This window comes from Oryctolagus cuniculus, chromosome 10 (assembly GCF_051225735.1).
Source record: "Oryctolagus cuniculus isolate XC-2025 breed Fujian yellow rabbit chromosome 10, ASM5122573v1, whole genome shotgun sequence".
Lineage (NCBI taxonomy): Eukaryota > Metazoa > Chordata > Mammalia > Lagomorpha > Leporidae > Oryctolagus > Oryctolagus cuniculus.
Genome location: NC_142876.1, coordinates 81,898,127 through 81,924,703, shown reverse-complemented (window position 1 = coordinate 81,924,703; position 26,577 = coordinate 81,898,127). Strand labels below are relative to the sequence as shown.

The window sequence follows — 26,577 nt, the reverse complement described above, 5'->3', positions numbered from 1 at the left end:
GGCCCTGCACCTGCATGGGAGACCAGGAGAAAGCACCTGGCTCCTGGCTTCGGACCGGCACAGTGTGCCCGCTGTAGCAGCCATTTGGAAGGTGAACCAACGGAAAGAAGACCTTTCTCTCTGTCTCTCTCACTGTCTAACTCTGCCTCACACACACACACACACACACACACACAAAACACATACCCATCATGTACACATCAGTGAAGTTATGATGACCTCATGGCTCTAAAATAAGAGTACAACTCAACAGGCTTCCCTACAAGCCATAATAAGGGATATTTACTCTTTGAGCTGAAAGTGAATTAGGTCAGAGGGAAATTGGAACTTCATCTGTAAAGGAACTATAACAACAATCATAAAAACTGAGTAAATAAATGGTTGTCTACTCCTAACTTTTTAAAAAATACGCATGACGGGTGAAAGCAAAGTTGTAACATTTTCTGATGTGTCGCTCCCCCATTCGCAAAGGAACGACACAGGACCCTGCGCTGTTCTTTTGTCTGCTCGGCCCTTCCCGGGTTTGCTGCTGGTCCTTCCCGGGTTGGCTGCCGACCCCTCCACCTCCGTGGAGGGGCGGTTCCCCCTGCCACTTTCCCCACTTCCGTGGGGGAGCGGCACACCGCCGGCCTGCTCTCTCGGGGGCTGCTCAGATGTTATCTGGATGTTCCTGGTGCATGTTGTCTCTCTCCTCCTTTATAGTCCTCTTCCACCAATCCCAACTCTGCTACCCACACGCCGAGCACGCTGCTCTCCTCCAATCAGGAGCAGGATCAGCTCCTGCAGCTCATCAGTCAAGTTGGCGAGAGGCAGCTGCGTAGAAGTTGTTTACTCCTCTCCCAGCGCCATATTGTGGGAGAGCAGATGCATAGAATAAGTCTTAATTCCAGTAACTTAGTCTAGTCCGAATTGCTCCCCACACTGATGGAGGTTTCAATGTATATAGATGTAATTTATAGGACAAGAAGAGGAAGAAAACAAATGGACCTATATGCTTGCAAGGCTTGTATGTTTCCTTGAAATGTCTAAATATTAAATCTATACTGTGAAAGATTGCATAGGAACATTTTAAGCAGTACAGGAGCTGCCACTGTGGCACAGTGGGTTAAGCCGCCATTTTACAATGCTCTCACCCCAGAGGAATGCAGGTTCAAGTCCTGGATGCTTCACTTAAGATCCAGCTTCGTGCTAAGGTACCTAGTAGCAAATATGTGGAGAATGGCCCAAATCTTAGGCCCTTGCCACCACGTGGGAAACCTAGATGGAACTCCTGGCTCCTGGTGTCAGGCTGGCCCAGTCCCAGCCATTGCAGCCATTTGAGTAGATGGAGGATCTTCTCTGTCTTGCTCTCTGCAACCTTGCCTTTCAAATAAATAAATCTTTAAAAATAAAAAGTAAACAAAGAAATATAGCCAAGGATGACTAGATAAAATTAAAAACTAGAAATTATTCCAATAACCTAAAGTAAGCATGAAAGAGAAACAAAGATAAAAAAGCAAAGATGACAAACAGAAAACAAAAAAAATGATCAACCTAACTTCAAATACATCAATAAGTACATTAAATGTAAATGATTTACAGATATTAATTCAAAGACAGATTATCTAATCAGATAAAATAATACTTATAAGTTACCAAAATAAGAAGATTTTATTGTTGCTTAGTATATAGAACTTATTCGTGTTGTATAGTAAATTCACAGCATCATGTGTCAAGTCAAACATTTCTGAAGATATCCCAGGCCAGTGCTGTGGTATAGTAGGTAAAGCCACCACCTGAAATGCTGGCATCTCATATGGGTGCCAGTTCAAGCCCCAGCTGCTCCACTTCAGTCCAGCTCCCCTAACGGGGGAAAACTAGCAGAAGATGCCAAGTGTTTGGACCCCTGCCATGCACGTGAGAGACTCAGATGAAGCTCCTGGCTCCTGGCTTTGGCCAGACCCAGCCCTGGCCATTGCGGCTATTTGGGGAGTGACCCAGTGGATACAGGATCTCTATCACCCTAATTTTTTCAAAAAATAGATAAATCTCTATTTTAAAAAAAGTAGTAGCAGTACCTCACTGGGAAATGAAGTGTTACAATGGCACAACAATAAAGGAAAATGGGAAAAGTGGACAGCATATGACACACACAGACTGAGAAACCGAGGGAACCTCTGTAGCCGTATGTACCACTTCAGCACTAAAGACGGAAGAAAGCCAACACTTGGGCAATGTTTGCCCCTCTGGCATCTATGCACACTTCCTAGGCATACTGATTTCCTTCCCCAATATTTGTAGCAGTACTCGGGGTGTTGAGCAGATTAGTGGGATCAGAAGGAACATGCACTGATTTCAGGTCACCTACTCCACAGAAAGCTGTCACTCTAACTATCCAATGGCACACAGCTCTCAGGAACCAGTCACAAGGTGCACATCCTCTGCACAACACAAATGTTGTGTGAGTTGAACTGCATCCCATGAAAACACACACTTAAGTGTCAACCTCTACAAATGGGTCCTTTTATTAAAAATCAGGTCTTTACAGATGTAACTTAGTTAAGATGAAGTCTAATCTAATTGAGCTGGTGGCCATGTAAGAAGAAGAAAATGCCATGTTAATGCAGAGGCGCAGACAGTGTAATGATGGAGGTAGGGGCTGAAGTATGGCATCAGTAAGCCAAAGAACACCAGCTGCCAGACACTGGGAAAGGCATAGAAAGATCCTGCCCTGGAAACTTGACAGAGCTTAACTCTCCTTGATTTTGGACTTCTGGCCTCCAGAACAGTAGGAGAAAACATTTCTGTTGCTTCAAGTCCCTAGTGTATGGTCCTCTGTTAGAGCAACCCTAAGAAAGTAATAGAGCAAAGGATTGTATTTAACTTTAGAACACCACCATAATGGGAATCAAAAGAAAAAAATAACAGAAAAGAAATATTCCATTAGGAGGACCATTTATTCCATGAGCAGGACCAAGAAATAAGCCACATCATCCCACACGCTCTTGGTAAGAAACAAGGATCTATGACTCCAAACACTACGAAGTAAATGAAAAAACAGCTGTGTAATACTAGTGGGTCACTGAGAGCTGCCACAGCTTCTCAGCTCTAGACATTCTACACTTCACTAAGAACCTAGAAATTAGGACCACAATATGACACTGCCAGACGTGGAAATATAGCACATGGGGCCCAACATGGCCCAAACATTGACAGTTCCTGCATACTCCTATACTCTGAGACAGCATACTCTAAGAAAGCCTTGAGCCTCTCAGAAAAGCCACAGGACTTCCAACATGAAACAGTCTACCCACGAATTTCTAGATTTTTCACATATTATTAAACCATTTGATTATTCTCCTTGAAACATGCCACTAATAATCATCCTTGCAATCTCACTTCACTTATTCACAAAACGAAATGCTGGGCTCATCACACATTATTAAACAGTACTTAGTAAGAGATGGATGGACCAGAAAACCCTTCTATCATTTGTTGCTGGGGGGTTATCAATGATGTATCTTCTATTTTTTGATTGACAACATTAGCTATGAGTGCATATATAAACTCACCGATTGACAATCATTTTATCCCTGAGTCAAGGAACATTTTTAGAAGAGACAGGGTTGAAATTTCTTATTCAAAGAGGTACATATTCCAATTTCATGAGGTATGGCGCAGACACTGAGACTTTTAAAACCTTCCCCCATGCAGTAAAGTTTGCAAACGTCCACAGTAGACATAGGCCAACGGACTTTTTCTAACACTAGGATAGCATCCTTCCTTTATTTCATTTTCATAATGTCATCCACTCATAACTGAAGGGTAATCCCCTCAAAACTTTCCAAGTTTCAGAACAGATTGATTTATGCATTTCCTGTCCTGATTTTGGTTGCTAGACAACTTTTAGGTTCATAAATTGGCCCAAAGTTGCCCACATCATTTTGTAATTATTGTTCTTTGTGCAGCAATAATTGTCACCCAAGATGTTTTCAAATTAACTAGATTAAAAGAATGCCACTTGTTAAGAACAAAATATGCTCTGAGGATAGAAAAAACATTGCTTCCATTCCTAATGAAACTCAACCCTTTCATCTTCAATTCAGGCAGAATCTCAAGCACTAAAAGAAATGAGTTTGATACTTTCAAATTGTTATTAAATGGGTAGCCATATACACACAGGTAAAAAGCCTCTTCATTCCCTTCATTATCCTCGTGCAGCTGTGCTACTGTTTCCGTGACATCAAGGGGTTATCCAGTCTTGTAATGGAGGGATTACATTTTTTCCCTATATTTCTGCTTTTATTATTCTTCACTGCACAAAGCATCTCGAGTTTGGCAGGCAAATACAGGCAGTGAATCACTCTCTGATTCTAGGGATGTAGCAATGGACTTATCCAAATCCCAGCCTGGGAGACAGGTTGCCACATGAGATGGTCTGCTTCAATTCAGAGAAAAGAAAATGGTCCACTGGCATGACCCCAACATTTGCAAAATAAAAAAAGGAGAATGGAACATTGTTTTTAAACTCCACCAAGTAGACTGCATAATGAAGAGAATATATGGCCAATCCATTGCTGAAAACGCCCTCTATTTTAATTGCTTAGTTGTAATTCGTTGCAGGGTCTGGTTTGGCAGCAAAATGTTTCAGATAAGCAATCCTATTTGGTGGTTCATAGCCAGGCAGCCCAATTCAGAAACCCAACTGCCACTTAGGCAATAATTAGTCATAAAGCTAAATGGCAAAAATGGCATTTTAATTTTGAGCTTATATTTGAGCAAAAGAACATTCAAAACATTTAGCATGAACCAGTGCTCTCTCCTGTAACAGTTAGCTGAACTTCATGGAGAGTAACAATTACGATCTTTTATGAAAAGAATGAGACTTGGAGTCGCTTTTTTATAAAATGGAGCTGCCATTTTTATTGCGGCATTTGAGTTACAGATTCTAAAAACTGCATCACGCATGCAAGTTTAATTCACTCCCTAACAGTCAATCAAATGCAGGTGCAGAAAGGGATTCCAAATCAGACACAGTGGAATGCAGAAAATGCCATCTCCCTACTTGCTGGTCTATATAATAACTCAAGATGTAGCCGTACGGTGTTTAATGGTGTAATCAAAAAATGTGTCAAGACACTGGAATTGTGAAGCTGTTCCACTTACACCCCATCCCCAAGGACTCATTTACAAGTGGGCAGGTTGTCAGAATCAATGTGACATAAACACCTTTCATTCCCAGAGGAGCTTCAAGGCGCCTGACCTGTGCGACCCCTTATTTTTTTCAAACTTTTCTCTTTGGAATCAAAGTTGTACTTGAAGATTTTTTTGCCAGGCCACAGTCGCTAAGTAAGGATTTATCACGCCTTTGCTAAGAGCATGGAACACATGTATTAAGGAGTCACTGTCCAGGAACACAAGCTGAGGACAGATGACACTGATTAATTCGTGGCATTTTTTTTTTTTTTCACTTTTACTTACCCTTCTTGGAGGAAAAAAATCATTAACATGGGGGAGGCATGTGCTCAACTCTGAATATTTTCATTTCTTCCCTTGTAATTTCAAAAGCCACAGAGTAGACAAAGGTCACTGCACTTCACTCACATAGAATGCACGCTGCACTATTCCAAAGGAAGCCAGCACTTGGTCTCAGAGTCCCACGCAATTAGGAAAAAGTCACAAGTACGGCTCCAGCCTTCACATAACCTGCTCTCTTCCCCCGCCCCATCCGTAGTTCCACTGCTCTCCCGGCTCTGTAACACATCCCTATCACTTCTGCTTTAAATGGCTCCTTCCCTTCATCATATCTCTTTCATCATTTCACGGTGTACTGATCTCACTAGTGGACCTGCCTATAGCTACAAGAACCAGCCTTCCTGTCTGTAACCCAGTCAGGAAGACAGCGCTGTTATCAATAATCTGGGGTGCAGAAAACAGATACATTCCGCAGCTCAGAAGGCCTGACCCGGCCTGTCATGCAGTGTGACCCAGCGATTCTGATTCTCTTTATTATGTTTTTACTAACTGTCCAATTAACATCGCTATTGCAGAGAGCTGCAAGTCGTGGGAATTGACTCCAGAAAAAAGAAAAACCAAGTATAGACTTAGATGAAAAAACATACTCTATCAAGTACTACAAATCCTAAATTAAGGCCTTGCTATTGAATCATGTCTGTGCCTCGATAGTGCAATCACAGTTAACTTTGAAAAGTTAAATTCATAGGGCTGCCATTGGTTTACTAGAACTCACAAACTTAACCTAGATTTTTACACTACAGGTAACCTAAAGAACATGCATAAGGCACACTTTTCTGGCCAGTGTGGGATTTAATGAGGAAATTAGAGCCAGGAGGGAAGGGGAGTAGAAGTGAGGTTGTTCCGGGTTTTGTTGTTGTTGTTGTTGTGTTTACATTTATTTACCTATTTGAAAGGCAGAGTCACAGAGACAGAGAGCTTCTATCCACTGGTTCACTCCCCAAATGAACACAATAGCCAGGGCTGCGCCAGACTAAAAACAGGAGCCAGGAACCCCATCCCGGTCTCCCATATGGGGGTGGCAGTGGCCTAAGTACTTGGGCTATCTTCTACTGCCCTCCCCCAGGTGCGTTAGCAGGGAGCTGTATTGGAAGCATAGCAAACAGGACTCAAACAGCACTCCAGATGGGATGCTGGCTTCGTAAGCAGAGGCATAACCCACTGCACCACAATGCTGGCTCTTGGAAGCTGGTTTTCTGATTTGCTTGTATATCTCCTGTTTGGAAGAAAAACTCAAATGTACAAATCAATGAAGGACAAAATCAATTCCAAGGGTTCCAGCTTTCAATAAATATGTGTTTGAAGCCTGTTATACCTTAGACTCTGTGCTGAGTGCTGTGGATCCATCTGTGAACAACTGAGACCTGGTCCCCATCTTCATGGGGTGTACAATCACTGGATGAATCTGAGCTGAGCAATGGACATCACAACACTTTTTACTTTTAATAGTACTGCAACCCACTTTGACCTACACATATCCAAAGGAACAAGTTCAATGAGCTAAATCTCTCAAAATACAAAATTATAAAATGCATCATGGCAGGACGAATAAGGATTTACAGACTGTGTTTTTTCAGGAAAGAGTTCCTGGAACAGGAAAGTCTGAACAAGGTGTATTCGGAAGGAAACAAAGAACATGGAAATGAAAGGTTTCACCTGTTCTGTGTGTAGCAAAATCAGTGTCCTGAATGTGTCAAACTCAGACAGTTGGGAAAATTGACAAGAGGATGGTTTCACTTAATCAGAAAACAAATATGTGCTTAAGAGGTAGACATCAAGATGTCAGGTGTTACCTAACAATTTCTTGTACTTCTTCATAACAACTAGAGAGTTGTCCTATGTTTACAGTCTTGTTAGGAGCAAATCCAAACCCTGCTCTCCTCCTCCTTCTCCCATCTCCTAACTTAGTCATAAACTCAGCATGGTGACTGCAAACCTTGAGCCAGTTTCCTGCCTTCCTCCTGTCTATGCCCTTGTGGGGATTTTGTAGCCCTTCCCACCCAGAGGTGGGGTATTTTTCTGCCTCTTGAACCAGTGTCAGACAGTGGCTTGCTTTGGCCAGTGAGACATTAGCAAGCATTTGAAAAGCACTTGTACATTAGAACTTGCTGCTCTTCAAAGTCAGTCACAAGGTGAACAAGTGCAGCCTCAGGTGATCACTGATGTCATAAGTAACAGTATCAGTTGTTAAATCAACAAGAGTCACTGTGCACTTGCTCCCCATGTAGGACCTCTGTCCTTAATGAGTTGTACTATGTGAATTAACAGTAAAACTAGTATTCAGTGGGGCTGGTGCCATGGCTCACTTGGTTAATCCTCTGCCTGCGGCACCGGCATCCCATATAGGTGCCGGGTTCTAGTCCCAGTTGCTCCTCTTCCAGTCCAGCTCTCTGCTGTGGCCAGGGAAGGCAGTGGAGGATGGCCCAAGTGCTTGGGCCCCTGCACCCACATGGGAGACCAGGAAGAGGCACCTGGCTCCTGGCTTCGGATCTGTGCAGCGCCGGCCATAGCGGCCATTTGGGGAATGAACCAACGGAAGGAAGACCTTTCTCTCTGTCTCTCTCTCTGTCTGTAACTCTACCTATACTTTATACTTTGTGTGTCTGTGTGGGTACAATCTGTTGAAATCTTTACTTAGTTTAGAGAAGGTCTTCTGTATATAAAGATAATTAAAAATGAATCTTAATGAAGAATGATATGGGAGAGGAAGTAGGAGGTGGGATGGGAGTAGGGGTAGGAGGGCAGGTATGGGGGGAATAACTGCTATATTCCAAAAATTATACCTATGAAATTTATATTTATTAAATAAAAGCTTTCAAAAAAGAAGGTGAACAAGTACAGACTCACCCTGTAGAGTAGAGACACCTGGTCCACTCACCCTATCACCCAACCAACAGCCAGACCACCTCAGACACAGGTAGAATCATCCTGAACAATCAACTCCCAGCTACCCAGATACACAATGTGTGTACACACACATACACATATGCACACACATTATAAATCATTTAGAGGTGGGACCAGCACTGTGGCACAGCAGGTTAACGCCCTGGCCTGAAACGTTAGCATCCCATGTGGATGCCAGTTCCAGTCCCAGCTGCTCCACTTCTGATCCAGCTCTCTGCTGTGGCCTGGGAAAGCAGAAGATGGCCCAAGTCCTTGGGCCCCTGCACCCAAGTAGGAGACCATCTAGGGAGTGATCCAGCAGATGAAGACCTCTCTCTCTGTCTCAACCTCTCTCTGTAACTCTTTCAAATAAATAAAATAAATCTTTTTTAAAAAATCACCTAGAGGAAATTATCATTCTTTCTGAGCTCAATACACAGGATCTGGGAAATCAATAATATTTTAGATGTCTATTAAAATAAAAAACAGATTCCTTAGTTATATGGATAAGTTAGACATCATTTTGTGCCAAAAGTGCAGCAGGAAAGATTCAAAGAGGTAAAGATTTGGCTGGGCTTAAAAAGAGGAGATTCAGATATTAGCAACAGAGAGAGAACACCACGTTCTAGATGGAGAGCTTTGACAGTTGTTAGTTTGGGGCCATGCTCAATGTCAGTAATAATCCAAATTTTCCTAGAGTAAAATGCTGCTCCCCTGCTCTCAGTCATGTGGTTCAAATGGGACCCTGCCTTCCAGCTTCAGGTAGAAGTCATGGGACACTGTGCTAAGACAGTCAATGCCTTGCATTTGGGCCCAGCCACAATAACTGGTAGAGGGATAAGTCCATGCCTTCTTGCTACCTAAGCAGGCCCTGTCAGAGCTAACTCAAGGCCTTATGGCCAAGACTTTTATTGTTCTAGCCCCTAAAGTGAAACTCAAGATGTAAGATTGAGCTGCTGTTGCCATCTTACCATCACATGAAACCTAAAAATGAAAACTAGAGGAAAGTAGAGGCAGTACATAGAGAAAAAATGAATCCTGGCCGGCTCCACAGCTCAATAGGCTAATCCTCCGCCTTGCGGCGCCGGCACACTGGGTTCTAGTCTCAGTCGGGGCGCCGATTCTTTTCCAGTTGCCCCTCTTCCAGGCCAGCTCTCTGCTGTGGCCCGGGAAGGCAGTGGAGGATGGCCCAAGTGCTTGGGCCCTGCACCCCATGGGAGACCAGGAGAAGCACCTGGCTCCTGCCTTTGGATAGGCGCGGTGCACTGGCCGCAGTGCGCCAGCCGTGGTGGCCATTGGAGGGTGAACCAACGGCAAAAGGAAGACCTTTCTCTCTGTCTCTCTCTCTCACTATCCACTCTACCTGTCAAAAAAATAAATAAAATAAAATAAAAAACTGAATCCTAGAACTATCATTTGGAGCTCAAGCTGTAACTAGAGTCAGATCTGCCTTCAAAAGAAGCAACACATTCTCCTTTTGCTTAAATTAAACATGAACAAGTTTATAAAACCCCAGGATAAGTTCTAAAGGCTCCAAATAAGCTACATACTGGTTGTTGAGGGGTGTATGTCAGTGATCAGGAGATACAGTTAAAAAAAAATTTAGAATAAACTATGGAAGAACAAATGTGTGGTCACAGCTCAAAGAAACTACATATTACTATAATATATAAACAAATATATTACAAATTCCAAAAAGAATATAGATGAGTTGCTACTCAAGATTTTAAAACTACATATTATGTTACACCAAAAGGACAAAAGACTTAAACATGAGACCAAAAATTACAATTTTTTTAGGAATAAAAAACAGCAGAGGTGCCAGCGCTGTGGTGTAGCAGGTAAAGCTGCAGTACTGGCATCCCATGGGCACCAGTTCAAGTCCCAGCTGCTCCACTTCTGATCCAGCTCTCTGCTATGGCCTGAGAAAGCAGTCAAAGATGGCCCAAGTCCTTGGGCCCCTGCACCCACGTGGAAGATCTGGAAGAAGCTCCTGGCTCCTGGCTTTGGATTGGCACAGCTCCAGCCATTGCAGGCAGTTGGGGAGTGAACCAGTGAATGGAAGGCCTCTCTCACTCTCACGCTCTCTCTCCTTCTGCCTCTCTGTAACTCTGCCTTTCAAATAAATAAATCTTTTTTAAAAAATAGCATTGTTATAAAGTCAAAAGGTAGAAGCAACCCACATATCCATTGGCGCAGAAATGAAGGAAGAAAATGTGATTTACTTATGTGTATAAGAAATGTTGTTCAGAGGTAAAAAGGAAGTAGATTCTGGCACATGCTACCTTCAGAGATGAACTCTGAAGACATTTTGTTAAGTGAAACAATCCAGATATGAAAAAGGACAAACACTCTGTAATTCTACCTACACCTAGATACTTGCACCAACAGTAGTCAAATCCAGAGATAAGAAGGAAGATGGCAGTTGCCATGGGTGAAGGGCGGCGGGGAGAAAGAAGACTGATTACTGAATGAGTGCAGAGTTTCTATTCGGGGAGATGTAAGAGTTCAGTGGTTTTAGGCCACTGACTCACACACTCAAAAATGGTTAAAATGTTCAATTCTATGTCATGTGCATTCCATTACAATTAAAACAAATGTAGCACAGAAATAAAAGAACTGATAAGTGAACAATTTAAATCTCAAGACAAAAAAGTAAATACAGTATTTTCATCCAGTTAAGACCATTCAATAGCAGGGATCTCATTATTTAATAGTTTTCAAGAAATACAAACCACCCTGTTTTGCTAAAAGGAGATAGGATGATATTCTTTCATCCTTTGTGATGCCTGTGGACCAAGATTTACTTGACACAATTGAGAGTGGAGGTATGCTGAAGGCAGATTTGTGTTCAAAGGTGAGCAGAGGAAATAGATAATATAGAAATGAAAAAAAAAAAATTGGGGCTGGTGCTGTGACGTAGTAGGTAAAGCCACTACCTGCAGTGCCAGTATCCCATATGGGCGCCAGTTTGTGTCCCGGCTGCTCCACTTCCAATCCAGCTCTCTACTATGGCCTGGGAAAGCAGTAGAAGATGGCCCAAGTCCTTGGGCCCCTGCACCCAAGTGGGAGACCAAGAGGAAGGTCCTGGCTCCTGGCTTCGGACTCGCGCAGCTCCGCCATTGCGGCCAATTGGGGAGTGAACCAGCAGATGGAAGAGCTCTCTATCTTTCTCTGCCTCTCCTTCTCTCTGTGTAACTCTGACTTTCAAATAAATAAATCTTTAAAAAACATCATCAGGGCCGGCACCGCGGCTCACTAGGCTAATCCTCTGCCTTGCAGCGCCAGCACACCGGGTTCTAGTCCCGGTCGGGGTGCCGGATTCTGTCCCGGTTGCCCCTCTTCCAGGCCAGCCCTCTGCTGTGGCCCGGGAGTGCAGTGGAGGATGGCCCAGGTGCTTGGGCCCTGCACCCCATGGGAGACCAGGAGAAGCACCTGGCTCCTGGCTCCTGCCATCGGATCAGCGCGGTGCGCCGGCCACAGCGCGCCGGCTGCGGCGGCCATTGGAGGGTGAACCAACGGCAAAGGAAGACCTTTCTCTCTGTCTCTCTCTCTCACTGTCCACTCTGCCTGTCAAAAAATAAAAATAAATAAAAACAATAAAAATAAAAATAAAATAAAAAGCATCAGACAGATCATTTTAATTGATGTTTATAAAAGTAACAATGAAATATTTTAATTTTACAGAACAAAGAGAATGCCTTCATTTCTTTTAAAAAAAATTATAGGGCATCAAATTTTCCAAAACTATGGCATTTTGACAATGCAAGTACAAAAACAGAGAAAAGAACCAGAAGTAATGTGTATAACCTATGAGGGACTTACTTGGCATCTAGAATGAGCAGTTACTAGGCAAATCTATTCCAACCTCATGGAAGGGCAGTTGACAGGCATCTGGTTACGTTCAAGAGACACTGCTCATTTTGGATACACAGGTACACACCCTCAAGAACAAGAAAATGGGAAACTGTTGGCCTTGTTTGGAATCATGTAAGTGTGAGAATGATAGCTTGAGATGTCATTCATATACCATACAGTCCATCCATTTGAAGTGTACAATTCAGTGGTTTATGGTATATTCAACAATGTTTGAATTCTCGTTAAAATATTTTTTGCTTAAAAGAATACTGTATACAAAATAAAACCTTGAACAGACTTTTTCAGAGAGGCAAAGCTAGTAAAATCAAGTCATGTAAAATCAAAGAGGAGACAAGGAAAGCACTGTGAATTGAAACTGCAGCCTGGTTATTAGGGAGAAGATCACTTACATCACTGAGCTTCCTGGTAGTGAGAGTAAAAAAAAAAAAAAAAAAATCTTTTCTGCAAGCTTATCGTAGTAGTCCTTGGTTGTTTCTACAGAAAGACACATCTTGAAAAATGCTTCAGTTTTCAGACACCAATAAACTGTAAACTGTCAAAGGGTTTTTGAGCAGCCAATTATTAGGAATAGGTAGTCGAAGAATAATGCTCTCTCCCCCGGCACCAAAAATGTCCATGTCTTAATTTCTAGAACCTGTGAATCTGTTTCCTTACATGTTATCTTACTCCATTTGAGTTGTTACAATAAATACTACAAATTGGGCATCTTATAAATAACCAACATTTATTTCTCACAGTCTTGGAAGCTGGAAAGTCTAAGATCAAGCAGCAGGTTCAAAGTCTGGTAGGAGCCTGTTTGCTGGTGCCTTTGCGCTGTGCCCTCAGCTGGTGGAAGGAATCAGCTAGCTCTCTCTAGTCACTTTCATAAGGAGACTAACCCCAAGGACCCGCCCCTCACCTTCCGGAGTTAAGGATTTCAATGTGCACATTTTAAGAGGACACACAGCGCATGGTAAAAACGGATTTTGCAGGTGTGATTAAAGGATTTTGAAAGGTAGAGATTACCCTGGATTAGCCAGGCAGGTTTTTTTTTTTTTTTTTTTTTTTTTTTTTTTTGACAGGCAGAGTGGACAGTGAGAGAGAGAGACAGAGAGGAAGGTCTTCCTTTGCCGTTGGTTCACCCTCCAATGGCCGCCGCGGCCGGCGCGCTGCGGCCGGCGCACCGCGCTGATCCGATGGTAGGAGCCAGGAGCCAGGTGCTTTTTCCTGGTCTCCCATGGGGTGCAGGGCCCAAGCACCTGGGCCATCCTCCACTGCACTCCCTGGCCACAGCAGAGGGCTGGCCTGGAAGAGGGGCAACCGGGACAGAATCCGGCGCCCCGACCGGGACTAGAACCCGGTGTGCCGGTGCCGCTAGGCGGAGGATTAGCCTATTGAGCCACGGCGCCGGCCCAGCCAGGCAGGTTTAATAAGAGTTCCTATAAAAGGAGATGGTCAGATCAGAATCGCAGGAGAGGCGCTGACTCACTGCAAGCAGAGAGAGAAAAGGCACAGTGAGGAAGAGCCCCATACCCTGCAGTATACACAGCTTCTCAAAGCCAGAAAGGCAATGAAACAGTCTCCACTACAGCCTCCAAGAGGCGCCAGCCCCATCAACTCCAAGTTTAGAACTTGTCATCCCCAGAAAGGTGAGAAGATAAACTTGTGTTGTTTTGAGCAGCTTAGTGTGTAGTCCTTTGTCCCAGTAGCAGAAAGAAGCAAATACACATTAACTGTGCTATTCCTGCACACCAGAGAACAAACAACAGTTTGAAGACAAAACAAATTTCATTATCAGTGTTCCTCTCCTGGTGTCAACTACAGAATCAAACGTTAAACAACATAGGGAAACATGCAAAGGATTGTGCCCAACCTTTCCAAGTTGCCTGCGAGAAAAATGAGCCACAGGGTGGCCAGGCAAATGCCCCAACTCAGGAAGCTAGATTTCTCTGCCTCTCAGTCCGACACTCACCCCTCTACCAGGTCTGCCCGGCACTTGATTCTTAGCTCTTCAAGGTCTGACATTAGACAGGGGAGCTGCTCTTTGGGAGTTTCATTAAGATGGATTTGAAAGCTTGTCACAACTTACAAGCAGAGAGAAAAGCTGGTTCGTCTGCCAGGTGCATAATCCGCAAATTTAATGAGAACCGACCCACATGAAGAAATGAGTTGAAATCATCATTAATGAGACAGAGAATTGAAAATGAGGCTAAGGAAAAGAAAGTTGTGAGATCAAAAGATGGGACATCAGCTGTGTCGCCAAAGCTATGGGCGAGAAGCAAGCACCTGAAAGGAAGACAGCAGATGCCACCCATTGGACAGTGGCAAAGCTAATTAATTAGGCTTTCATGTGTCGGGCATCCCACAGCTGCTAGGTCTAAAAGACCCCACTGTTAACCTGCACAACCACTCCCTCAAGACCCCAGAATTTCACAGTGCACTTCTTCTAGATTTAAGTCCCAAGAAAGTCCACCCAAATAGAAGGTTTAATGAGTAATTTTTTCTCACTCTCATTGGCATGTGGATTTCCAAGTGAAACTCACACTGACATCCCCCTTGGTCAAAATATTCAAAATATTAGGAAGAATTACTGTTTTGCTGATACATGCCTCAGCATCTCCACTTAGCTAAGAACTAGCTACAGATTCCCTGTGCATTTTGCTGCAGCCTTTGGGAAGAATACTCAGGTCCATGCTGGGAACCACCCAATCCCCTTTTCCAATGATGGGGAAAAGGCTCCAGGGGCTCATCTGAAAAGAAGAGATAAGAAACTTCCTAGTGGGCCGGTGCTCTGGTGCAATAGGTTAGCCCTCTGCCAGAAGTGCCAGCATCCCATATAGTGCCGGTTCGAGTCCTGGCTTGTTCCTCTTCCATTCCAGCTCTCTGCTATGGCCTGGGAAAGCAGAAGAAGGCCTGATCACTTGGGCCCCTGCACCCACGGGGGAGACCCGGAAGAAGTTCCAGTCGTTGAGACCACTTGGGGAGTGAACCAGCTGATGGAAGATCTTTCTGCTCTCCCTCTCTCTGTCTGTAACTCTACCTCTCAAATAAATATATAAAAATCTTTTAAAAAAAGAAAAGAAAAGAAACTTCCTCTTTTGTAAAGCTTCCTCCACTCAGCACAAATTCTGGTGGTGCTTTTCTCACTGCAGGTAACTGATGATACAACAAGTGAGTCCCAGAAAAACGTTTACCTATTACACAACTGTCATAGCAATTCCCTGGAAGTCTTTCTACCATAAAGCACTGGAAAACTTTTTTCTTGTAAGATCAAATATTAAGTATTTTAGGCTCTGTGGGCCAGGCTACAAAATCCAGGTTATTATATCAATGCCAAAATAATCATATGAAATGTGACTATTAAAAATAGAGAGATCATGGGCGGGCTTTTAGCCCAGTGGTTGAGACTGTCTGTGTTCTACATCATAGTACCCAAGTTCGATTTCTGCCAATGTAGACTCTGGGAGGCAGCAGTGATGGCTCAAGTAATTGGGTTCCTGTCCCATGTGGAAGACCCAGAATGAGTACCCAGCACCCAGCTTTGTCACTAGCTGGAGACTGCCACCATCAGTTGAAAACTGAACATATGGGAGTACTCTCTCAAAAATAAATAAATAAATTTTAAAAAACTTAAAAATACGAAGGTTATCTTAGCTTACAGGCACTACCAAAAAAAAAAACTGCACACACAGTTTGCCAACTTCTAATCTAGGAAATTAAGAAAACCTATCCATAGGTAGGAACAAACACCCATAATCTGACATTTAAACCAGTCCTGTAAGCACCTCCATCCTGTACACAAAACTCTATCTATTTTTCCCAGAGTCATATAGTGTGATGTGTGACTCAGAGCAGCCACTGGTATCTTCAGGGTTTTATTCAGGCAAATGCAATTAAGGAATACTGATACACATCTACATTCACAAGGTTTGTTCAAAATAACAGAATGGAGATTACATGATATTTCCACTCTGGTGCAAAATGACAATGGTGGTATGCAGCAGTAGAGAAACCTAATTGATATCACCAGTTAGCTAACTTTTATATGCATTCTTGCCTTTTGTAATTGACATTTTATAAATGGAATCTGCTTCGAAGTGTTCCATTTTGATGCATACCAATCTGTTGGCATTACACATGAACTGGAAGAAAATATGGAGCCTTCTGCTTCAAGTATCTTAATTTACATGCTAAATCAGAAGGTCAAAATGAATCTTTGTCATGTTTAGAGCCCTGAACACTGGCCCAGAAATAAAAGGCAACATGTTGACTCTTTCTGACGGCAGGAAGGATCAGTGTTTTAAAAAGTTCCAAGTAATAACTCATTTGAGTTTAGAAACAATGAAATCCAGTGCAATGGAAGATGAATACTGCAGGAAGTGCTTTGCTGTGATCAGTATGGCTTTGTTGAAGTTGAAAATTGTTCTTCATCCTCTGATCATCGAGCAGCAGATGGCCTGAAGTTATCATAAATATGTAAGTCCTCGAGGCACTCTGCATTGAAGAGCAGCCAAAACACACTCATGTTGAAAAACACAGAGCACACAGAAAACTGTCTGACGCGCAGAGGGAAATGAGAATCCTCCACCCCACAGTGAGATGTCTAAGCATGAGAGAACATCGAAGACACCATCAAGCTTCCCCCTGGGACATTAATGCAGACAGCAACCTCAGTGTTTAAAGGTTACAGGGCCAAGAAGTTAGCCTTTCAAGGAAATTATCACATTTTCATGACAAAAAAACTTGAAATGGAGCATCAACCACTTGCAACTACTTTCTTCTTTGGAAGCTTCTGCCAAAATTCAAGTTTACTATTAGGATGAAGATCTGCATGATGCAAGGGAGAACTGTACAGGGATGGTTTGCTTTTGTTAAGTCTAATTTTCTACCCTTCTCAGGATACTGTCACTTTTTTCCTTGCTCCCTTCTTCCTAATTGAATACCTGAAATACCATCCATAAATATGGCCGTAGAAAAAACCCTTCATTGGTAAACGACAATGGTAGCTCCATTTATGTCTGCTACAGCCACAGTCAAAATATTTTGTTGCTACCTAGGCTTCAATAAATAAATGCATGTGAGAACTGTCCATTTATTTGCTACTGCCTACTATGCTCCATGCTAGGTAGCAAGAAATAAGGGGAGAAATGGAGAGACAGATAACTGGAAAGAACAATCCTGTGTTTCCTACTTGCATTCACACCTCCAAATGAGAGAAGTAACACTTCACTGGATTGGTCAACTGATGAGAAATTAACATCCACTGGCCCATAAATCTGCCCTGGGCAAGGATGATGTATTCACAGTTAATGGTGTTTATGTGGCCTCCCTTCCTTCAAAGGGCAAGATGAAGGCCATGATCAGCCTCAATCCTTCAAGTGGCTCTGTTTTGTCATGTGTAAGATCCCACAAGGAAATTCTGGGTGGGAAGGGAAATACCAAGAAGCCCATCTGGGATCAAGGCTCAGCCTCCTCCTCTGATCTAGTTTTTCCAGAAGTAAAAGAAATGTGTTGATACCGCTCTGACTCCTGTGCTTGTTTTTCAACAGGTTCACTAAGTGAGAAGAAAGGGCTATGAAATGTTGCCTCTCTAGATCCCCATCAGATAAGTAAACTCCCTGTCTTCCCAAGGCTCGGGGTCTTCAGAGATCTTTACTGATGCAATTTTTTTTCAGATGTTATTTATATATAATTAAACCATCAGTAGGAAACAAGATCTGGACCCGCTTCTCCAAGAATCATCATGAATGCAATTCAACCTTTCAAGGCAATCTCAAAAAGGAAACCACCAAACCATATTTTTAAAGCATCTAAGCACGTCTCCAAAGAGAGCATTTAAAAAGCTATTATGTGTGTATTAAACATTATGCAATTATTAGAAAATAACTCAAAAACAAATTGAGTACATAGTGTCCCGAGTTTGGGTGCCTAAGCACCTGACAACATTTTGATCACTATAGAAAAGCAACATGCCAGTGACTTGGGCAGTAGTTCATTTTATGGTTTATGCTCTGGGAATCAGGATGCAGAAAAACACTTTCACTGAAACCTGTGACATGCTATTTTCTTTCTGCATAAGGAGCAAAATGGTTTTCCTCAAATTCACTAGTGGGTAGAAGACATTGTGTTTCTGGTTTCCACACATTATAATTGTCTGCTTTTACAACTGTCAAAAACAACACACAAGAAACATGAATTGCTTTAATTTAAGAACATTTCTAAGGAGGAACAAATAAGACCTGGCCATGAAGTTTACTGTTCTGTTATCTATCAATATCATATAGCATACATTCTGTTGTTAAGCTTTTTAGAATAAAAGTTTTCACTGTAATTAGTTTAGGTACAGGACTTGGCCAAGAGTATATAAGAAACCAGTAATATAGAAAAGTCACCAATATCCACTCAATAGCTGTTAACTGTATGTACTAAATGTTACTGTACTCCCAAAATTCATGCTTAAATCTGATCATGAAAATTACAAAACACTAAAGAAAGAAATAGAAGAGGACATTAAAATACAGAAATATCTTCCATGTTCATGGATTGGAAGAATCAACATCATCAAAATGTCCATACTACCAAAAGCAATTTTCAGATTCAACAAGATCCCAATCAAAAAATACCAACAACATTCTTCACAGATCTAGGAAAAATGATGCTGAAAATCATAAGGAAACACAAGAGACCCCAAATAGCTAAAGCAATCTTATACATCAAAAACATAGCCAGAGGCATCACAATACCTGATTTCAAGACACACTACAGGGCAGTTGCAATCAAAAGAGGCTGGTACTGGCACAAAAACAGACTTAAAGACAATTGTAACAGAATAGAAACTAGAAATCAATCCATGCATCTACATCCAGCCTATCTTTGACCAAGGAGCTAAAATCAATCCCAGAAGTAAGGACAGTCTTTTTAATAAATAATGCTGGAGAAACTTGCTCTCCACATGCAGAAGTATGAAACTAGACCCCTTCCTTACACCTTATACAAAGTTCCACTCAAAATAGATCAAAGACCTAAATCTATGGCCCAATACCATCAAATCATTAGAGAACATTGAGAAAACTCTACAAGACATCGGCATAGGCAAAGATTTCTTGGAAAAGACCCTTGAAGCACAGGCAATCAAAACCATCTTAATATCAGACAAAATAAACTTTAACACAAAAACTGTTAAGCAAGACAAAGAGGGGCACTATATAATGTTTAAGGGTTCAATTCAACAGGAAGATGTAACTAATATAAACGTACAAGCACCTAATTACAGGGCACTGGTTTATTTAAAAGATATGTTAAAGAACTTAAAGGGAGACTTAGACACCACTACAATAGTACTGGGGGACTTCAATACTCCACTTTCAGAAATAGGCAGATAAACCGGACAGAAGATCAACAAGGAAACAGCAGATTTAATCGACAATATAGACCAAATGGATCTAACAGATATCTACAGAACTTTTCAACCTACATTTAAAGAATACACATTCTTCCCAGCAGTACACGGAACTTATTCTAGGATTGACCACATACTAGGTCATAAAGCAAGTCTCAGCAAATTTAAAAGAACTGGAATCATACCATGCATCTTCTCAGACCACAATGGAATGAAGCTGTAAATTAGCAACTCAGGAATCCCTAGAGCATATGCAAATACATGTAGACTAAACAACATGCTACTGAATGAACAGTGGGTCATAGGAAAAATCAAAAAATTTCTGGAAGTAAATGAAGATAACAACACAACATATCAAAACATATGGGGATACAGCAAAAGCAGTGTTAAGAGGAAAGTTTAAAACAATAGGTGCCTACATCAAGAAATTGGAAAGGTACCAAACAAATGAGCTATCAATGCATCTCAAGGAACTAGAAAAACTACAGCAAACCAGACCCAAAAGTAGTAGGAGAGGAGAAATAATTAAACTTAGACAAGAAATCAACAGAATTGAATCAAAAAAAAAAAAAACATTACAAAAGATCAGCAAAACAGCTGGTTTTTTGAAAAAATAAACAAAAGGGCAGTTACAATCAAAACAGCATAGTACTGGTACAGAAACAGATGGATAGACCAATGGAACAGAATAGAAACACCAGAAATCAATCCAAACATCTATAGCCAACTTATATTTGATCAAGGATCTAAAACCAATTCCTGTAGCAAAGACAGTCTATTCAACAAACGGTGCTGGAAAAAACTGGATTTCCAAATGCACAGGCATAAACCAAGATCCCTAACTTACACCTTAAACAAAATTCCACTCTGGGGCCGGCACCATGGCGCAGTGGGTTAATCCTCCACCTGCAGATCTGGCATCCCATATGGGCGCCGGTTCTAGTTTCAGCTGCACCTCTTCCAATCCAGCTCTCTGCTGTGTCCTGGGAAAGCAGAAGATGGCCCAAGTCCCTGGGCCCCTGTACCCACATGGGAGACCAGGAAGAAGCACCTGGATCCTGGCTTTGGATCAGCACAGCTCCACCCATTCCAGCCATTCGGGGAGTGAACCAACGGACGGAAGACGTTTCTGTCTCTCCCTCTCACTGTCTGTAACTCTACCTCTCAAATAAATAAAATCTTTTTAAAAAAAAATCTACTCAACATGGATTAAAGATCTAAGCCTATGACCCGACACCATCAAATTATTAGAGAACATTGAGGAAATCCTGCAAAATATAGGCACAGGCAAAGATTGCTTGTTAAAAACCCCAGAGGCACAGGCAGTCAAAGCCAGAATGAACAATTGGGAATACATCAAATTGAGAAGTTTCTGTACTGCAAAAGAAACAGTCAGGAGATTGAAGAGGAAACTGACAGAATGTGGAAAAAAATTTGCAAATTATGTAACTGATAAAGGATTAATAACCAGAATCTACAAAGAGATCAAGAAACTCCACAAGATCAAAACAAACAACCCACTTAAGAGATGGGCCAAGGACCTCAATAGACATTTTTCAAAAGAGGAAATCCAAATGGCCAACAGACACATGAAAAAATGTTCAAGATCACTAGCAATCAGGGAAATGCAAATCAAAACCACAATGAGGTTCCACCTCACCCCAGTTAGAATGGCTCACATACAGAAATCCACCAACAACAGATGCTGGCAAGGATGTGAGGAAAAAGGGACACTAACCCACTGTTGGTAGGAATGCAAACTGGTAAAGCCACTATGACTCAGTCCGGAGATTCCTCAGAAACCTGAATATAACCCTACCATACAAACATGTTCAGTTTGGCACATGCTCACTCAGACTTACCCCTAATGGTAAAGCAAGAAACATGCCAGGGAATTCCAAATCAAACCTATCAAGGTGGCCTTTACCAATGCCATCTTACTAAAGTGATCTGCTTCAGTTCATAATTGATCATAATGATAGGATTAAGTGTCAAAGGGATCACATAAACAACACTAGTGTCTGCTAATGATAACTGATAGAATTAAAAAGGAGAGAACAATCCAACATGGGAAAGGGGATACACAGCAGACTCAGAAAGGATACCTAGCGGCTCGATGCAAGATGGCGGAATAGGAAGGGAGCACACTAATAGTCCGGGGAGAGACAGTTTAATAAAAGTGGAGATACTGCAGATTCAAGGAAGAGTAGGGAAAGAAACAGCAGAAGAAACTCTTCCAGAACACGTGATTCACAGTGGACCTGGGTGGAGAGCGTGGGAGCCCACAGTTTGGGACACCAGCGGCAGACTCAACACACCAGCGCTGGAACGCAAGGTGAGCCAAACCTCAATAGCCCGAGACACCGGCAGGCAAGCGGAAACAGGAGACTAGAGGGAACGACCCCCGGGGGGGAAAAGTTCACCAGACTAACTAGAAGAGAGAGAGAGAGAGAAAAAGGGTGACTGGTACGGACACGGGTTTCTCTCTCTCCACTCACCTCTCAAGGGCAAGCAAGACAAAGAGCAGGCGCCATCTTGGACATACGTCATAAGCAGAGCAACCTCAGGTCTGCACAGGTCCTGAGCCTAGCAGAAAAACCTGACAGTGGGCGGGGCGAATTAACAGGAGATTAGGACCTAGTAAATTTGTGGTGCTACTGAACTGAGACTGTGAAAAAAAAGACGGTGGGGGAGAGAACTCACGGAATTCATGTGAATATTCTCCAGAGACGCTACAATTCCGTAACTTTGGCAACCCAGTGGGAGACTGAAAGAGAAAATGAGCCCACCCTGAGGGCAGAACAGATTCCCTGTGTGGTCCTTGGGAAAGAGCTTCTGATCTCTGGCTCCTGTGGGTATATCATTTGCCTGCTAACTACCACCAACTTCATTCAGCTGTGCGGAATTACTTCCCTTTTGAATCAAAAAAAGAAAGAGAGAGAGAGAGAGATTTACCACGCCTAACCTGGGAGTGTCACCTTTGGCACACCAAACAGAGCTCTCAGGCCACACCCATCTCAAGCCTCTAAGGCTCCATCAAAAACAGTCCACTTCATCTAGAGTCATAGTATAACAAGAAAAAGCACCACAGTGAAGAAACCAAATATCTCCAATATGCCAAATAACAAACACAAAAACCGAGGTAATAAAAACAAGGAAGTCACCATGACACCCCCAAATGAAAAAGACACCCCAATTCAAGATTATGAATATGATGAGTTAGAAGAAATGCAAGAAGCAGATCTCAAAAAATTGATAAGAACATTAAGAAGTTCTCAAAAACAAATTCTTGAACTACAGAAATCCTTAATGGACAAGATAGAAAATCTCTCTCGTGAAAATGAAATATTAAGGAGGAATCAAAATGAAACGAAACAACTAGTACAACAGGAAACTGTGATAGTGACGAGAAATCATAATGAAGTGAAGAATTCAATAGATCAAATGAAAAACACATTACAGAGCCTTACGAACAGAATGGGTGAAGCAGAAGAGAGAATATCGGACTTAGAAGACAGAGAACAGGAAAGGATACAATCAGACCAAAGAAAAGAAGAGGAAATTAGAAATCTAAAACATATTGTCAGGCACCTGCAGGATACTATTAAAAAAACCAACATTCGGGTTCTAGGAGTTCCTGAAGGCATGGAGAAGGAGAAAGGATTAGAAGGCCTTTTTAGTGAGATATTAGCAGAAAATTTCCCAGGTTTGGAGAAGGACAGAGAAATCCTAGTACAGGAAGCTCACAGAACCCCTAATAAACACGACCAAAAGAGATCCTCACCATGACACATTGTAATTAAACTCTCCACAGTGAAACATAAAGAAAAGATCCTAAAATGTGCAAGAGAGAAACGTCAGATTACTCTGAGGATCTCCAATCAGACTCACAGCTGACTTCTCATCAGAAACCCTACAAGCTAGGAGGGAATGGCGAGATATAGCCCAGGTACTAAGACAGAAAAACTGCCAGCCCAGAATATTATATCCTGCAAAGCTATCATTTGTGAATGAAGGTGAAATAAAGACTTTTCATAGCAAACAGAAATTGAAAGAATTTGTCGCCACTTGTCCAGCCCTGCAAAAGATGCTTAAAGATGTGTTGCACACAGAAACACAGAAACACGGTCATCAATATGAAAGAAGGTAAAGGAAGGAAACCTCACAGCAAAAGATCACAGGGAATTCAAAGCATATATTAGAACTTATCTTTGGCAAATGGCAGGGCAAAGTTACCACTTTTCATTAGTCACATCAAACGTGAATGGCCTGAACTGTCCAGTTAAAAGACACCGATTGGCTGATTGGGTTAAGGAACAAAACCCATCTATTTGCTGCTTACAAGAAACACATCTTTCCAACAAAGATCCATACAGACTGAAAGTGAAAGGCTGGAAAAAGATATACATGCCAACAGAAATGAAAAAAGAGCGGGCGTAGCCATCTTAATATCAGACAACATAAACTTTACCACAAAAACTGTTAAGAGTGACAAAGAGGGACACTATATAATGATTAAAGGATCAATACAACAAGAAGATATAACAATTATCAATGTATATGCACCTAACTACAGGGCACCGGTTTATCTAAAAGATTTGTTAAGGGAATTAAAGGGAGACTTAGACCCCAATACAATAGTACTGGGGGACTTCAATACTCCACTCTCAGAAATAGACAGATCAATAGGACAGAAGATCAACAAGGATACAGTAGATTTAAACGACACTATAGACCAAATGGATCTAACAGATATATACAGAACTTTCAATCCTACAGCTAAAGATTTTACATTCTTCTCAGCAGTACATGGAACCTTCTCTAGGATTGACCACATACTAGGCCATAAAGCAAGTCTCAGCAAATTCAAAAGAATTAGAATCATACCATGCAGCTTCTCAGACCATAAAGGAATGAAGTTGGAAATTAGCAACTCAGGAATCCCTAGAGCATATGCAAACACATGGAGATTGAACAACATGCTCCTGAATGAACAATGGGTCATAGAAGAAATTAAAAGAGAAAATTTTCTGGAAGTAAATGAGGATAACAGCACAACATACCAAAACTTATGGGACGCAGCAAAAGCAGTGTTAAGAGGAAAGTTTACATCAATAGGTGCCTACATCAAGAAATTGGAAAGGCACCAAATAGATGAGCTTTCAACGCATCTCAAGGATCTAGAAAACCTACAGCAAACCAGACCCAAATCTAGTACGACAAGAGAAATAATTAAAATCAGAGAAGAAATCAACAGGATTGAATCCAAAAAAATATTCCAAAAAATCAGCCAAACGAGGAGCTGGTTTTTTGAAAAAATAAACAAAATTGACACCCCATTGGCCCAACTAACTAAAAAAAGAAGAGAAAAGACCCAAATCAATAAAATCAGAGATGAAAAAGGAAACGTAACAACAGACACCACAGAAATAAAAAGAATCATCAGAAATTACTACAAGGACTTGTATGCCAGCAAACAGGGAAACCTATCAGAAATGGATAGATTCCTGGACACATGCAACCTACCTAAATTGAACCAGGAAGACATCGAAAACCTAAACAGACCCATAACTGAGACAGAAATTGAAACAGTAATAAAGGCCCTCCCAACAAAGAAAAGCCCAGGACTAGATGGATTCACTGCTGAATTCTACCAGACATTTAAAGAAGAACTAACTCCAATTCTTCTCAAACTATTCAGAGCAATCGAAGAAGAGGGAATCCTCCCAAATTCTTTCTATGAAGCCAGCATCACCTTAATTCCTAAGCCGGAAAAAGATGCAGCATTGAAAGAGAATTACAGACCAATATCCCTGATGAACATAGATGCAAAAATCATCAATAAAATTCTCGCCAATAGAATGCAACAACACATCAGAAAGATCATCCACCCAGACCAAGTGGGATTTATCCCTGGTATGCAGGGATGGTTTAATGTGCACAAAACAATCAATGTGATACACCACATTAACAGACTACAGAAGAAAAACCATATGATTATCTCAATAGATGCCGAGAAAGCATTTGATAAAATACAACACCCGTTCATGATGAAAACTCTAAGCAAACTGGGTTTGGAAGGAACATTCCTCAATACAATCAAAGCAATCTATGAAAAACCCACAGCCAACGTCCTATTGAATGGGGAAAAGCTGGAAGCATTTCCACTGAGATCTGGTACCAGACAGGGATGCCCACTCTCACCACTGCTATTCAATATAGTTCTGGAAGTTCTAGCCAGAGCTATTAGGCAAGAAAAAGAAATTAAAGGGATACAAATTGGGAAGGAAGAACTCAAACTATCCCTCTTTGCAGATGACATGATTCTGTATTTAGGGGACCCAAAGAACTCTACTAAGAGACTATTGGAACTCATAGAAGAGTTTGGCAAAGTAGCAGGGTATAAAATCAATGCACAAAAATCAACAGCCGTTGTATACACAGACAATGCCATGGCTGAGGAAGAACTTCTAAGATCAATCCCATTCACAATAGCTACAAAAACAATCAAATACCTTGGAATAAACTTAACCAAGGACGTTCAAGATCTCTACGATGAAAATTACAAAACCTTAAAGAAAGAAATAGAAGAGGATACCAAGAAATGGAAAAATCTTCCATGCTCATGGATTGGAAGAATCAACATCATCAAAATGTCCATTCTCCCAAAAGCAATTTACAGATTCAATGCAATACCAATCAAGATACCGAAGACCTTCTTCTCAGATCTGGAAAAAATGGTGCTGAAATTTATATGGAGACACAAGAGACCTCGAATAGCTAAAGCAATCTTGTACAACAAAAACAAAGCCGGAGGCATCACAATACCAGATTTCAGGACATACTACAGGGCAGTTGTAATTAAAACAGCATGGTACTGGTACAGAAACAGATGGATAGACCAATGGAACAGAATTGAA

The 26,577-nt window shown here is 41.7% G+C and overlaps 1 protein-coding gene across 44 annotated transcripts in view; it reads right to left on the bottom strand.

Annotated features, from left to right (window-relative positions):
- TAFA4 (TAFA chemokine like family member 4) overlaps window positions 1–26,577 on the bottom strand; it is a 259,031-nt gene that overhangs the window by 76,465 nt on the left and 155,989 nt on the right. Inside the window, exon 10 of one of the 44 annotated variants that reach the window (XR_016214667.1) lies at window positions 5,450–6,730. The exons of the other annotated variants lie outside the window; for them this stretch is intronic. The gene's annotated coding sequence lies outside the window, so the exon portion shown is untranslated. Of the gene's footprint in view, window positions 1–5,449; window positions 6,731–26,577 lie in introns of those variants that run through there. 44 annotated transcript variants of the gene reach the window in all.